We start from the raw sequence: 12,786 nt of genomic DNA on the forward strand, positions 1-12,786 counted from the left end.
GACTGCTGAGAGACGGAAGGAGGTGTGCACTGTGAGCACAGCCCCCCGGGAACGAGTGCACCCGCTCGGAGTCGTGAGGCACATGGACTCCAGGAGTGGCCGTGCCGGCCGGCTGAGCTGTGGCCTCGTGACCGAGGGGGACTGGTCACAGTGTCTCTACCACTCTTAACACACAGACCCCTTGGACAGTTGTAACGTCATCTCAGGACCCTCCCTAGGAGACTTACTGTTTTGTCATCTGCACGCAACACAACGCAGCGTTTCTCAAACTTGGGCTGTGAACTGACGGACGTCCTGACAGAACGGGCAGGTCCATTTCTGGGGTAAAGACAAGGTTCTCCATTTCCAGTGAGAAGCAAGGGCACAGAGTTCATTGAAATAATTTTAAGTTAAAAACCTGCATCAGCGTGTTTTCAAAACTTATCATAAAGTAAATTTTACAAACTCTTTACAATTCATGTTCTTGGATCCAAACTTTCTCATTCCAAATAACAAAGGACATGCCTGGCTCAAATCACTTCAAATTAACCATGTGGGGAAAATCGCATGTCAGCTAATTTTTACAAGTATATCAGTTTCCATTTTAAGACTAGATATATATTTAAATACACATTGTAATTTAATCAAATTTAAAAAGCAAAACTGCTCCTACGGCTTGATGTTTAGAATTCTTACACTCTGTGCTCCCCCTCAAAATCAAACGGCTTATTTTGATACTTTTCTGCTTTTGTTTTCAAGTGCTGAGATAAGGAAGAATGTTCTCTCTGCTATCTGCAAGCATTTGTCCACGAATATTAATAACACATGTGGAAGGTTGTCTCCACCGCAACAATGGAGACTAATGAGATACAATTGTTACTGCATTTCCCTTCAGCAGCAATATTCCAAGTGCTAGAAACAGCCAGACGGACGGACACGTCCCAGTAAGAATTTTATCAGGGAACGAGACAGGGAGATTTGAGGAAGAGTCTGTGGTGACTCTGAAACAATTGTTTTAATCCTCCTCTTTTACTTGTTACATTTCAACCTCATTGTGCGTCCTAAGGAAGATCCACTGTGGATACAATTAAGTGACCAAAGAGAAGAAACTATTCAAAACTGTATCATAGTAAAGGTCACCTCCAGAACCAGCAGCGTCCAACTGGCAATAAAGTTCCCTATTATTCAGAAAAGGCTGGAGGTCAAATACAGTTGCAAAACTGTGAGCGGATTTTTAACACGACTCCCCTCTGCAGGACGTCTCAGAACCTTCGGCACCACAAAGGGACAGGCTCTCTCCAAGAGAAGGGTCCTACAGACAACGTTTGCCAAATGACTGAAATGCTGCCCTTTATCTCGTGGAACCTCACCGGGACACAGCAAACCAGACCTTAGAATTACACAAAAGATGAGTATGACCTGAAAACGTCCCACTGCCTAGTGGTTCTCAGTGTTAAGCACCCAAAGGGCTGCTAAAACACAGATTGCCAGGCCCACTCCAGAATTTCTGACTCAGCAGATGTGAGAAGAGGCCTGAGACTCTGCATTTCTAATGACATCCCATGATGCCAGTGCTCCCAGAACCCCATTCCCAAGATGCCGGCCAGACAGTTTTGCCACATGTGTTCAGCAGGAGCCAGTGTGGTGAGATGCTCTGGACCAAGTGCATGCGGATCATTGCACACCTGGATGTCCCTGTCTTAGAAGGTCAAACGTATATTAGGTGCTGAGGATTGTGGGAGTCCTTCCTGTAGTGAATTTTACCATTTGTTTAATCTGATTTTTTTGCTATTTCCACATTTTAAAAAATGTGACATCTGTGTGTGTGCCCCTGTAAATAAACAACAACCTACTTAGCCAGACCACACAGGGAAATCATCTCTACTTCCTCCTGAAAGGAACTCTTCCCTTTATCATCTCTTATGGTTTATTGAAGCGGCTTTCAGATCCTTTCCTGCCCTTGGTTACAACCAAGCCAACAACATGCAGCTCTGCGCTATCTCACTGTCTGAGAACCCTTTGCTCCTCTGAGTTCCAGCAGAGAACTTCGGAGTTCAGACGGCCCCTCACGTGGACTCTTCTCTCTGGGATGTGATTAATGGGCCAAGAAAGTGTGAGAACAGCCTGTTTTTGCTGGGAATCCTCTTCCCAGACCCGTACCATCCAAGGGTGAGGCTTTGTTCCTTCAAATCTTCCTATCCTGAGCCCTGGAGGCAGGAATCCTGCAGAAGAACAGACTTGCCGAACACTGCTAGGTTTCTTGCCTCCAACAATGTGACACAGGACCCAGCACCGGCACACAGGCCTCCCCTTGTGTTATCGGTAAGAGGCACGGCTGTAAGCGTTGGAAAGACAACCGAAGTGACACCCAAGGAGAGGGTACCCTGCAGAGGCATCACTGCTGGGGAATCCACCCAGCTGTGGGTCAGATCCCAGCCCAGAGAGAAACTTCACTCATGACCGAGGAGGTGGCTTGTTCTGAGACAGCTCTGAATATGTTGAGGTTTTGCGTTACTGAGAGTTGGTTTAGCTCCTGGGAGTTTAGCCTTGCAACACGTGGCACAAAGCAAAGCTTCTCCCTGTTGAAATGAGACTACAAACCACCCAGCCCAGGCCTGCCCCTGCGTGCCCCACCACAGGACAGCCCCTCAGCTGTGGAAATCTGCTCTTCTTCAACTGAAACACATCCAGCCTTTCACGAGACACGGTTTGAAACCACGGCACCTAACCTCCCTGCTCTCGGCATGCCGTATTGTCTGGATCTGTGTTCAGATGTGGTGCCCATGCCAGAATAAACCAGGGAGCTGCAGGAGTGAGCCAGCCACTGCGAGCAGGTCCCTCATCACCCTATTCTGATTCCCATCTCCTGTGGCAAGAGCTGGGGGCCATCAAGCTGCCTAGGGTCAGAGAGAAGCCAAACACTAGCAGCTTCCAGCAGAAGGGTCAGCTTTCTCAGGGGCAGGCGAACCCCAGCCACACATTTTGTAAATAGTGTTATTGGAACACAGCTCGCCCATCTACCTACATCTCATCTATGGCCGCCTCTGTCCTACAAGCAGAGTTCACTAGTTGTGACAAAGACCATCAGCATGAAAAGCCTCAGTTCTTTTCAAAAAAACTTAGCAGACCTTCGTTTATTAGAAGGAGAACAGGTTGCTCATAGGAACAGAAGGAGGTTAGGAATTTGGCTGGAAAAAATGGTCAGGAACCAGGTCAATGACCTCATGTCCCCAGCACACCTTGACACCTGGACTCCACCACCCAGAGCACATGGGTCGATCCTGGGTCCATCATGCCACGGAGTCGGACCTCATGTTAGAACGCGGTCGTTTTCTTCTCACAGCTGAGCCCTCCAGCCTGGACCACCCTGCACTGTTCCTATACCCACCTCTCAAGCCCGAGAATAAGACTCGGTTGTCCCCAAGGAAAGTCACATTTACATTTGCTCCCTGTCCAGCCTAAATCTTCCTGGTCCTCCTGTGCAATTCCACCTTCTCGCTGCCCTTCCCAGCAGCGCATCCTGGGCAGACTCAATAAACGGATCCTTCTGTCTGAGTCTATGCCACAGGCACCCCCCTCCAGGGCTGGCTCGGGAGCGCCAGGCTGGGCAGTGCTGAGGAAGCAGAACGGGGAGGTGGGCGGGGCTGGAGGCACCCCTCTCCCCCACCAAGCCCACCTTCCCCACAATGGAAGCATCCCTTTCTCACACATCTCTGAAGATGAGCAAGCCGGGTGCCATGGCAATGAGAAATTTTAAAAATAATAGCACTAAACACTAAAAATTCTCCCTGGTGTATTGGAAAGGGTGCTTGCTCAGGGGTAGAAGTTTCTAGATATTAGTCATGTGACTGTTGACAAACTATATCTTCTGTCTGCACTTGTTTATTGGGGATTTTTCCCATTTAAAAGCTTAAAAAGTTAATAAAATGAAGAAAATCACAAGGAATAAAAAATACCAGCTACCTCATCACCTAGAGATAACATACCTACTAATAGTTTGGTTTTCAGTCATTCTTCTTTGCTTATTTAGAAGAATTGGAATCACACTATACATATATTTTTAAAACTTGCACTTTTTATTTATAATAGTTTGTAAACAATTCCATCCTCAATATTTCTCATCATCATGAATTGTAATCACTGCATATTAATTCTAACACACAGAATCTACTTAACCAATCCCTTCCTGAAGTCACTTTATATTTTTTCCAACTTTCCCCATTAAAAATTACACTGTAGCCCTGGCTGATATGGCTCAGTGGGTTGGGTATCATCCTGCAAGCTGAAAGGTCACTGGTTCAATTCCCAGTCAGGGCAAAGACCTGGGTTTCAGGCCAGGTCCTGGGTTAGGGGGGTGTGAGAGGCAACTGATCAATGTTTCTTTCGAACATTGATGTTTCTCTCATTCTCCCACCCCTCCCCTCTCTCTAAGAATAAAAAATAAATAAATTATCTTTAAAAATGTGTTTAAAATAAAGCTGCAGTTTCCCTCACTCTCTCTCTCCCTCCTTTCCTTTCTCTCAAATCAATAAGAAATAATAATAGTAATAATAACGCCATAATCAGAAATCTTGATTATAAGTTCTAGGGGCTCTCTCTGGTTTTCCTCCTCTCACCATAAATTCCTATGGGAAGACTTTCAGGCTTTTTTCTTTTTTGATTGACTGGCATTGAGTGACACTGGTTAATAAAATTGTATAGGTTTCATGTGCACAGTTCTATAACACGTCATCTGTACAGTGTATTGTGGGTTGACTTTCAGATCTTTAGACTTTAGGAACCTGTTCCCAAATTGTCTCTCACCAACACAAAGTACCTGTGCCTTGCAAGCAGCTTCTTGATTGGACAAGGATTAAATGCTGCCCTTCCCACGTTCGAAGGTCACTGGGACAGTCCAAGGCCATGGCAGAGGCTGAGACATTCATTACCTGAAGCACACAGGAGAGTCTTCCCCTCCTGTCACTCAGGGACACCGTCCGCCTCCTTCACAAGTCTGAACCACCAATATGCAAATAAATAAAAGGCAGGAAGCCCTCCTGGCACCTCTGGCAGGATGAAGCCTTGGACAAGGCCATGATCTGGCATCTTGAATGAGATTTTACACTTGTGTGAACCGCCAAGATGGATTAAAAACTTGGCGTTTATGCACCACGTAGAATTATCTCTGCTGACCAGTTCACCAGCTGACCTGTCTCTAGAAGTGTGATATCTAATGATGTGCAGTGGACACTCAGGAATGTCCAGTCATCTGCTTGGCTACAAGGGGCTCTCCACAGTCACCTGAAGTTAGAAAAGCAAACAGTTAAAGAGAAAAAAACCCTGAGCTAAAAAATGAAAGCACTTTCAGTGTGAACAGTCTGCCTCTGGTGTGGAGGACTTCATCTCCGGGCTGGGCAGTGGGTTGAGGGAAAGGAAGAGCAGAGAGCAGAGCTGAGGGGCGAGAAGCTGGGGAGAGGGTGGCACCCCAGTGACTTCAAAGCCTCCCGACCCAAGAGCCTCAACAGCTTCACCTGCAAATGTGCACAAAGCATCACGGGTCCCAGTGAGACACTGCCTCACCCTGGCAGCCCTGTGGCAGCCTGCGATCCAGCCCCTGCCAGTGCCTTCTCACGGGTCCGACCCTGCATTAGCTCAGCAGAGAAAGAGAGGGCAGGTACTCGGTTAGGCGGGTGTTGAGGGGCTGGAGGGATGTTCAGGAAGCAACATAGCACAACGATGGGGAGGAATTGTGAGCGCCGGAAGAGGTGGGACGAGGGGGTGGATTTTGGAAGCCAGAACCGGAGCTGGGTGGGGACAAAGTTTTTAAATGCACAAGGTGAGGGGAGGAGGAAGCAAGGGAGAGGCTCACGGGCAGTTCACCGTGGCAGGGCAGAGCAGAGCACATTCCCTGTCTGTGGCCACGGCCAGGGCTGGTTAACAATGTCTTTGGTGAGAGGCCGCAGCAAATGTCCCCAGGAGTCTGCTTTCCTTGCTCATAGCTCTTTCATCCCAGCTGTTCGCTTCTGGGGGGCAGGCCCCGGTGACTCCTCCAGAGGAGAAAGCAGGACAGTCATCAACATGCACGTCCTAAGGGTCCCCAAGCACACTCATCACCCCGCAGGAGGTGCAGAGGAATCATGGAGTCAATCTGTGGTGCAGTTCAGGCCAATCTCCTTTCTCTTCACCAGGGTTAAAAGGTCAAGGTAAAGCAGACCCAGAGTTCAGGACAGCCACAGAAAGCATGATCAGAACAGTGTGTACGTGTGGAAATGAACTCTCCAAATTTCCTTTCTTTCTTTCTGGTCTCCACAGCCTCATTTACATCTATATTATGGGTTCTGCTGACAATACACTACAGCAAAAGGCAAACTGCCAGCAAGTATCCAGGGGGTAGAGCCAACCGCATGAACAGCACGCACTGAGAAGGTGGGGGGCCCTGTCTTCAGGTTGTCAGGTTGGCCTGCAGCCCAGGGCGGCCACACATGCAGAGAACTCAAGGTGACACAGAGCAGACTTGTCTGCAGGTCAGACAAGAGACCAGACCAGACCAGGTCTGGTCAGACCAGACCCAGGTCAGACCAGAGACCAGGGCGGTGCACCCTCCTCTCTGCTCCACGCCAAGCGGAGTGCTGTGAGCAGTCAGGTGCATCTTACCTTGCAGTTCCACTCAGCAAGCACTTATTCAAGGCCTTTGACAGGCCTTCCATTAAAAATAAAGACAAAAATCAAAGACAACAGAAATAGAGTATTCCATTCCCCAGAAGCACAAAGGAAAGAGCACTTGCAAATCTTAAGTGATGATAACCTACAAGTGTTATTTCTGGGCCCCCAGTTCCAAAAGTTTCAAGAACACGCTGGTAAAATTGTTTGGTTTGGTGTTCAGGGGCATTTCTCTGGGCCCAATTCTCTGAGGAAGCCTATGTTGCTTCTCCTTCTTGGAGAAATCAACAGGGAGGCTGGGAGCTTAGGACGGAGCGGAGACTGTGTGACTGTGTGTGTGACACATGGGGGGAGAGGCCAATCCAAGTAACTCAAAATGAGGAGGCCCACAACACCAGAGGCAGCAGAAGCTGCACGTTAACCCTGCATTCTGGTCGCAAGTCATTCCTAGAAGTTGGGACCGACAACTCTGACATAGCAGTGCATGACGACTGAAAAAGAGCAAGTAAGCACACGGACAGGCAGTGGTGAGAGCCGAGTGCCCCTCTGTAGCAGGAGGTTGCAGACTTAACGGGAGGCGACCAGAATGATGCACATAGAGCTGGACTAGAATCGGAGTGAGAGCGTGCGCTGAGCTGAGCTCACATGCAGGTGGTTACAGGCAGAAACACTGTAATGTATATATTCAGGTGCTAGCATGCACACCCGTGTCTCCTTGCGCTGACAGCTGGACTCTAGAAGCAATGACACCCCATAGCAGTGAGCACACCTGGAGCTCAGATCTTGGTTTCTGATACCATTCCCAAGTCAAAGGAACTAGGAGTCCTTGGAGAACTGGCTAGTTCTCAGATTGGGGTAAGAAATGCCCAATAAACATAGAGCATCTTTCCGTGTCAGAAACTAAGGAAGTGCTACAAAAAAATACCCATAATGTCAGGAGTACTCAGAGACAAGCCGACTGGAAGAGCCTCCAAGGGCCAAAGCTGGAATTCTTTGAACAACAACAAAAAAATGCAGTATTGGACTATAGCCCAAAGTATACAAGAAATTACTGAATAAATAAACGAAGAGATGAGTTTCCTGTGCAGAAGAATTCCAAATAATGTAGGCAGCTGCTCCCACCCAAGGTGGCACAGTGCAACTAACCATCCCCTCGATCTGGGCTGTGCACAGTGACTTCCCTCCAAAAACTGCGTCATGGAAGGAGGCGGGGGAGAGTAACTTTACAGCAGAGGAAGCTGGCAGATACACCAGAGCCAGGAGTTCAAGGTCAACTTCAGCGGAGATGAGTCACTTTGAGAGTGTGTGCCCTTGACGTGGTGGGACGAGAATGGCCTTTCCCTCTGTGGCTGTCTCCCCCAAACTCATAACCGCAGTGCAATCATGAGGAAAACAACAAGTCCCAATGGAGGAGAATTTTACAACGTACCTGACAGGCATTCCTCAAAACTGTCAGTCGCCAAGAACAACTCTAACGGGGGGGGGGGGGGGGGGGGGGGGCCCAGCCCAATAAGNAGAGCCCAGGCCTAGAAGGGAACAAGTGACACTCGGAGGCCAATGGCCCCCAGCCTGCCAGCCTCTGCCAAGGCCGGAGGCAAAAATGAGAGCTGGTGATACAGAACCCGGGCTCCATGACATCATCTCCTGGGGCAGTTTGGACGGAACTCCGTTTATGCCACTAGTCTCAGTCCCCAAACGTCACACAGAGTGGCATTTCAGGCCGAACGGCACCTGGGGCCCTCACTGGACCCAAAAGCTTACTGAGTGTAAAAGGCATTTCATACCTTGGGGCATCTTGGCTTTCAGGTGGGAAGGGGGCAAGGGCATTAGATGAAGCCCCTCAGCACTGGCATGGCCCTGCCAGCCTGGCCACCACGCCTGGGTGATGTTTCAGAGTGATCTCAGCCAGGGCCACAGAATCCCTTCTCCGTGTAGAAAATCATTTGTATTTTGCTTAAGAATTTGCAAATCTATGTGATATAAATTTGCTTGGGCCAATGTGAACGTACCCAGGCACACACCAGCTGTGTCAGCAGAAACACAGCGGGAACAGCCAGGAGGGGCCAGAGGAGCATGGGAAGTGCAAATGGGTTACTGAGAGATATGCGGGGTCAGGACGCTGACCCTCACTGGGCCACACTGCACAGCGAATTGTGGGCTCTTTCTGCAGCAGGTACCAGGGATCACAGCTTTTGAGCCACGCTCTACTCCTCCTGTCCTATCGTGCTCCCTCTCAGCAACACTCAGGCAAACGTTCTTCCTGACGTCACTCCAGTCAACTCACATTTCTCTTTTTACCGCCCAGCTGACACCAGTGGCCACAAGCACTCCATGCTAAGGGGGGCAGGAAAGATCCCCGAGGCATCCGGATACAAGCCTGTGAGCCCAGGACGCACGCGGTGGCTGCTGCACTCGCTGGCTGCTCCCAGGGCTGTGGGAAGGACTGCCAGCCCGGGGCCCCGCCCTCCCAGAGGACCGAACAGGCAGGCACTGGCACGGACTCCAGCAAAGCGGGGTCGGCTGTGGGTGAACGGAAACCAACATTTCACAACCAACCTCCTGGAAAGCAGCAGATAAAAATAAACTCTCCTGACCAAGAGGTGCACAGCCTCAGGAAAGAATAAAACTGATGAGCCATTAAAATATCATCTTTGAAGAAAAAAACTTCAGAAATCTATATTATATGGAAGCAATCTTAAAGCAGCCTCAATCCCACCACACTGCCGCTCCCCTCTGATGGATAAATAAGGGAATACAATTAAGGCAGTGGCACATTTTATTTCACTTTTATACAAATATGTGCCTGCTCATCTACATGTCAACAACCAACACCATCTCACTTCCTCCAGAATCACCTGGAAGCTTGAACTCACCTTAAAAACCTGCTGCCTAAATATTTACCTGGGTGTGAACAGCCCAGGTGTTCAGGGCTGTTGTTCGCCTATGAGAACACAGAAGGCAAAGGCTCAGTTCTCCCATTTCACCAAGAACATAAACATGTTTATTTGTTCTCAGAATAGGTTTGTGCTGCATTGAATACTGTGAGCAAACAGCAAGGTCGGGAGGAAAAAAGAGACGTGTTCCTCTACAGCTGGACCTCTGTGTTGACCAAAGATCCTCAGAGGAGTGGTGGCCACAGGCAGCAGACACCTCAGGGCTGGCTGGCGCCTGCTTGATGCCCACACGCCCCTGATGAGGGGCTCCCAGCTCACCAGGCAGGGCCTGCATCCCCACCTCCAGCCAAATCGCTTCTCTCTGTCAGCCTGAGACGCCACTGGACTCCAGCAATGTGTCCCAGAGCTGATCTCATGGGAAGAAACTGGTGCCTTTAGAACCCAGGCTGAGCCCCTGGACCGCTGTGGTTTCCCAGGAAAACCTGGGATGGCAACAGGGCTGCCAGGGCATCTGGGCAGCGTGCCTGGCTGTCAGCAAAACAGTCGGTGCTACTTCATGGCAGGACAGGAGGGAGCTGTGCCCAGCGTCCGGCGCATTCGACAGCCTCCACTGAAGGCTGAATGTGGGGCTCATGTCACCACAAAATCACTCCTGTTTCCAGCTTTGATTTTTAAAAGGGGGAAAAAGAGCATATAAGATAAAAATAAGAATAGACAAAAACAAAGTCATTCTTGTAAACCTCAAAAACCTAAGATACGATGTGGTTAGAGGAAGAACGTGAAATGTGGCAAAAAATTTTTTTAAATAAATGAACAAATACTCTCCTCAGACACACCAAAGCATACTTCAGCTCTTTAACTTGTTCCTGATACAACCTGAATGTGTGTGTTCAATGTGCATAAGTACAGTTTCCACCTGAAAACGCCGTCATGCTGGGCATGCACTCCCACACCCAAGGAGCTCTGGGGACCTCTGAGCACCCCAAGTCTGGGTGCCTTCTTCTCACCAATTCTCCACCCAGCTATGGGAGTCATCCTAGAACCAAGCTGAAGTATTACCTTAAAGCAAAACAGATTTGGGGAGAAAAATGTTAGGAACAGGAGGCACGTGGGTTCTCCAGCCCTCTGGGACCCTGCAGGCCCTGAGAGACAAGCAGCTAACGGCACGTGCAACTGGTAGCTATTTCCCACCACAATACAAGCTTGAAGTTTTCATTACTCACAAAATAAACTGATTTTCGAATCGCCTGAAATTCTGGGGCTGAGGAAGATGGCCTGAGAACCACCCAGCTCGTCCTCTAGTAAATCCATAGTTAAAATCAAGGTCAAATCGTGTTCATCACCCTCAGTGCACCTTCTGCAGAAGGCAGCACAAGATCCAGGCATTTGCCTGCAGTGAGCATCTCACTGTCCCCGGTAGGTCAAGAACGAGGTGCCCAGGGGACCCTCCACGTGTGAGGTCCCCCTTGGCCTGCAGATGACAGGAACATCCTGGAGACAACAGTCCAAGGGGGATGGCCCTTGGCTCCCTGCCGTCACCAACAATGGCCCAACTGAGAGCGGGGCATGGGAGCCAAGACTGTCAGCCACAGGCCAGGCCTGGGTGGCCTCTGTTCGCTCCTGGAGGGGCTGCAAGTAATGGTCAGGGTTTCCCTGCGGCACGACAAGGCTGTCTCCACGGCCCAAGCCACCCTCACTCCTAGGGCCGGGGCTCACAGGGGTTCAAGCCACGGGGAAGGAAAGCCCTTAGCTGTGGTAGGAACCGTTTTGTCCACCACAAGGCATTTATGTACCAAGCCCTGCAATGTGTCCTGATGGGGCCTCAAAAGAAAGGTTCAGGGAGTTCTTCTTGAGACAGGGACACTGAGCGAGCATGCCCCAAACACGGGCAATAGCAGTGATGACAAACCTCCCACCATCTACATCCCAGCTGCAACTCTGGAGGGCGCTTCCCCAGAGATGCCAGGAGGCCATGTCCTTAGCAATCACCCAGGAGTCTGGTGCCTGCCGTGGGGCCATAAACGCCTGGTGTCCCTTCTGAAAGGTAGTTCCTCCGTCTGGCCCCTCACTCCCATAGTGCCTCCTGAGAGCTCCTCCTCCTGCCCACCCCTGGTCTCCAGTGAAGGACAGTCACCACCCAGCCTGTCCACCAGGGCCCTTCCTACGACGCGCTGCTCTGCCAAGTCAGCCCTCACCTTGCAGGCCAAAGCTAAGTCACTGCCTAACGTCCCTGGTCACCCTCCCTAGGGAATGTTTGTCTCAATTATGCCATAAATTCTTTGAGTATAAGACATTCTTCACAGTTCCAGGCAGCTGGTCAACAAAGACAAGCTGCAAGATCCACAGCAACAACACATCTGCTCCCCCTGCTCTGCACGGCAGGGAGGAAGGGCATGGCAGGGGAGAGAGCAGGTGAGACACAGAGGGTTCTGCTTTGAGGACTTAGGAAGGAAAGAGAGAGTGTTCATGTGGAGCACTCGTGTGATCTCCTCTGATCACTAGCCAGCCCCAAAGCTGCTCTCCTTCCCATGTTATCACCAGAAAGACTTCCCCACTGAGAAAGGCCAGGTTTCTGGGTTTCCTTTCCTATGGCTCTTACTCAGACAATCTAAGTGAGTGTTTAAGCTCCACATTACCCTGCAGCAAAGACATACCACGTTCCTTCCACATTCTTGTCAAAGAGGAGAATGAGCAGCTTTGGTCTCTGATACTCTTGGCAACACAGTACAGTGGGGAGCCTCGGACTTTGCACTAAACACACCTGATTCAAATCTCTGCTCCAGCCTGTGCAGCTGTGAGAACATGGGCAAATTATACACACTGAGTCTTGACCTTCCTTCCCGTGAAGTGGGGATTGGACAGCACCTACCTCCTGGGATCGAGAGGGAGGCCAGAGATGTGCCTGGCTGTGCATCTATGCTGTGGCCTTTCTCCCCACATGTCACTGCGTCTGAATCTTGCCTTCTGCAGCTGAACTGACTGTCAAATGCACATTGAAAGGAGAGGAACCAGAGGAGCGACTGGGGCTTCCCTGGGGTCAGATTTTGGCATAGATGACTCCTCCGGGCATTTGGGTGGTTATTATTCAAAACACATGAGAACAGTCATTAGGCAACCATGAAAAAGAAGGCTTGGAAGGTTTTTAAATTACTAGTAAGTTGCTAGTAATTTAATGCAAAATGAAAAAAGAAGGTTACAACGTATATGCCGAGTATGATGTCCTCACTCATGGTTTTTTTTTAAACTCAGGTATTCAAAAAAGACTGGAAAGAAA

The 12,786-nt window shown here is 49.7% G+C and overlaps 1 protein-coding gene across 1 annotated transcript in view; it reads right to left on the reverse strand.

Annotated features, from left to right (window-relative positions):
• Positions 1–12,786, reverse strand: part of PTPRN2 (protein tyrosine phosphatase receptor type N2) — a 385,188-nt gene that overhangs the window by 340,650 nt on the left and 31,752 nt on the right. The gene's annotated exons all lie outside the window — the stretch shown is intronic.

Source organism: Sturnira hondurensis, unplaced genomic scaffold (genome assembly GCF_014824575.4).
Source record: "Sturnira hondurensis isolate 20B ecotype Veracruz unplaced genomic scaffold, ASM1482457v3 Scaffold0006496, whole genome shotgun sequence".
NCBI classification, from domain to species: Eukaryota; Metazoa; Chordata; class Mammalia; order Chiroptera; family Phyllostomidae; genus Sturnira; species Sturnira hondurensis.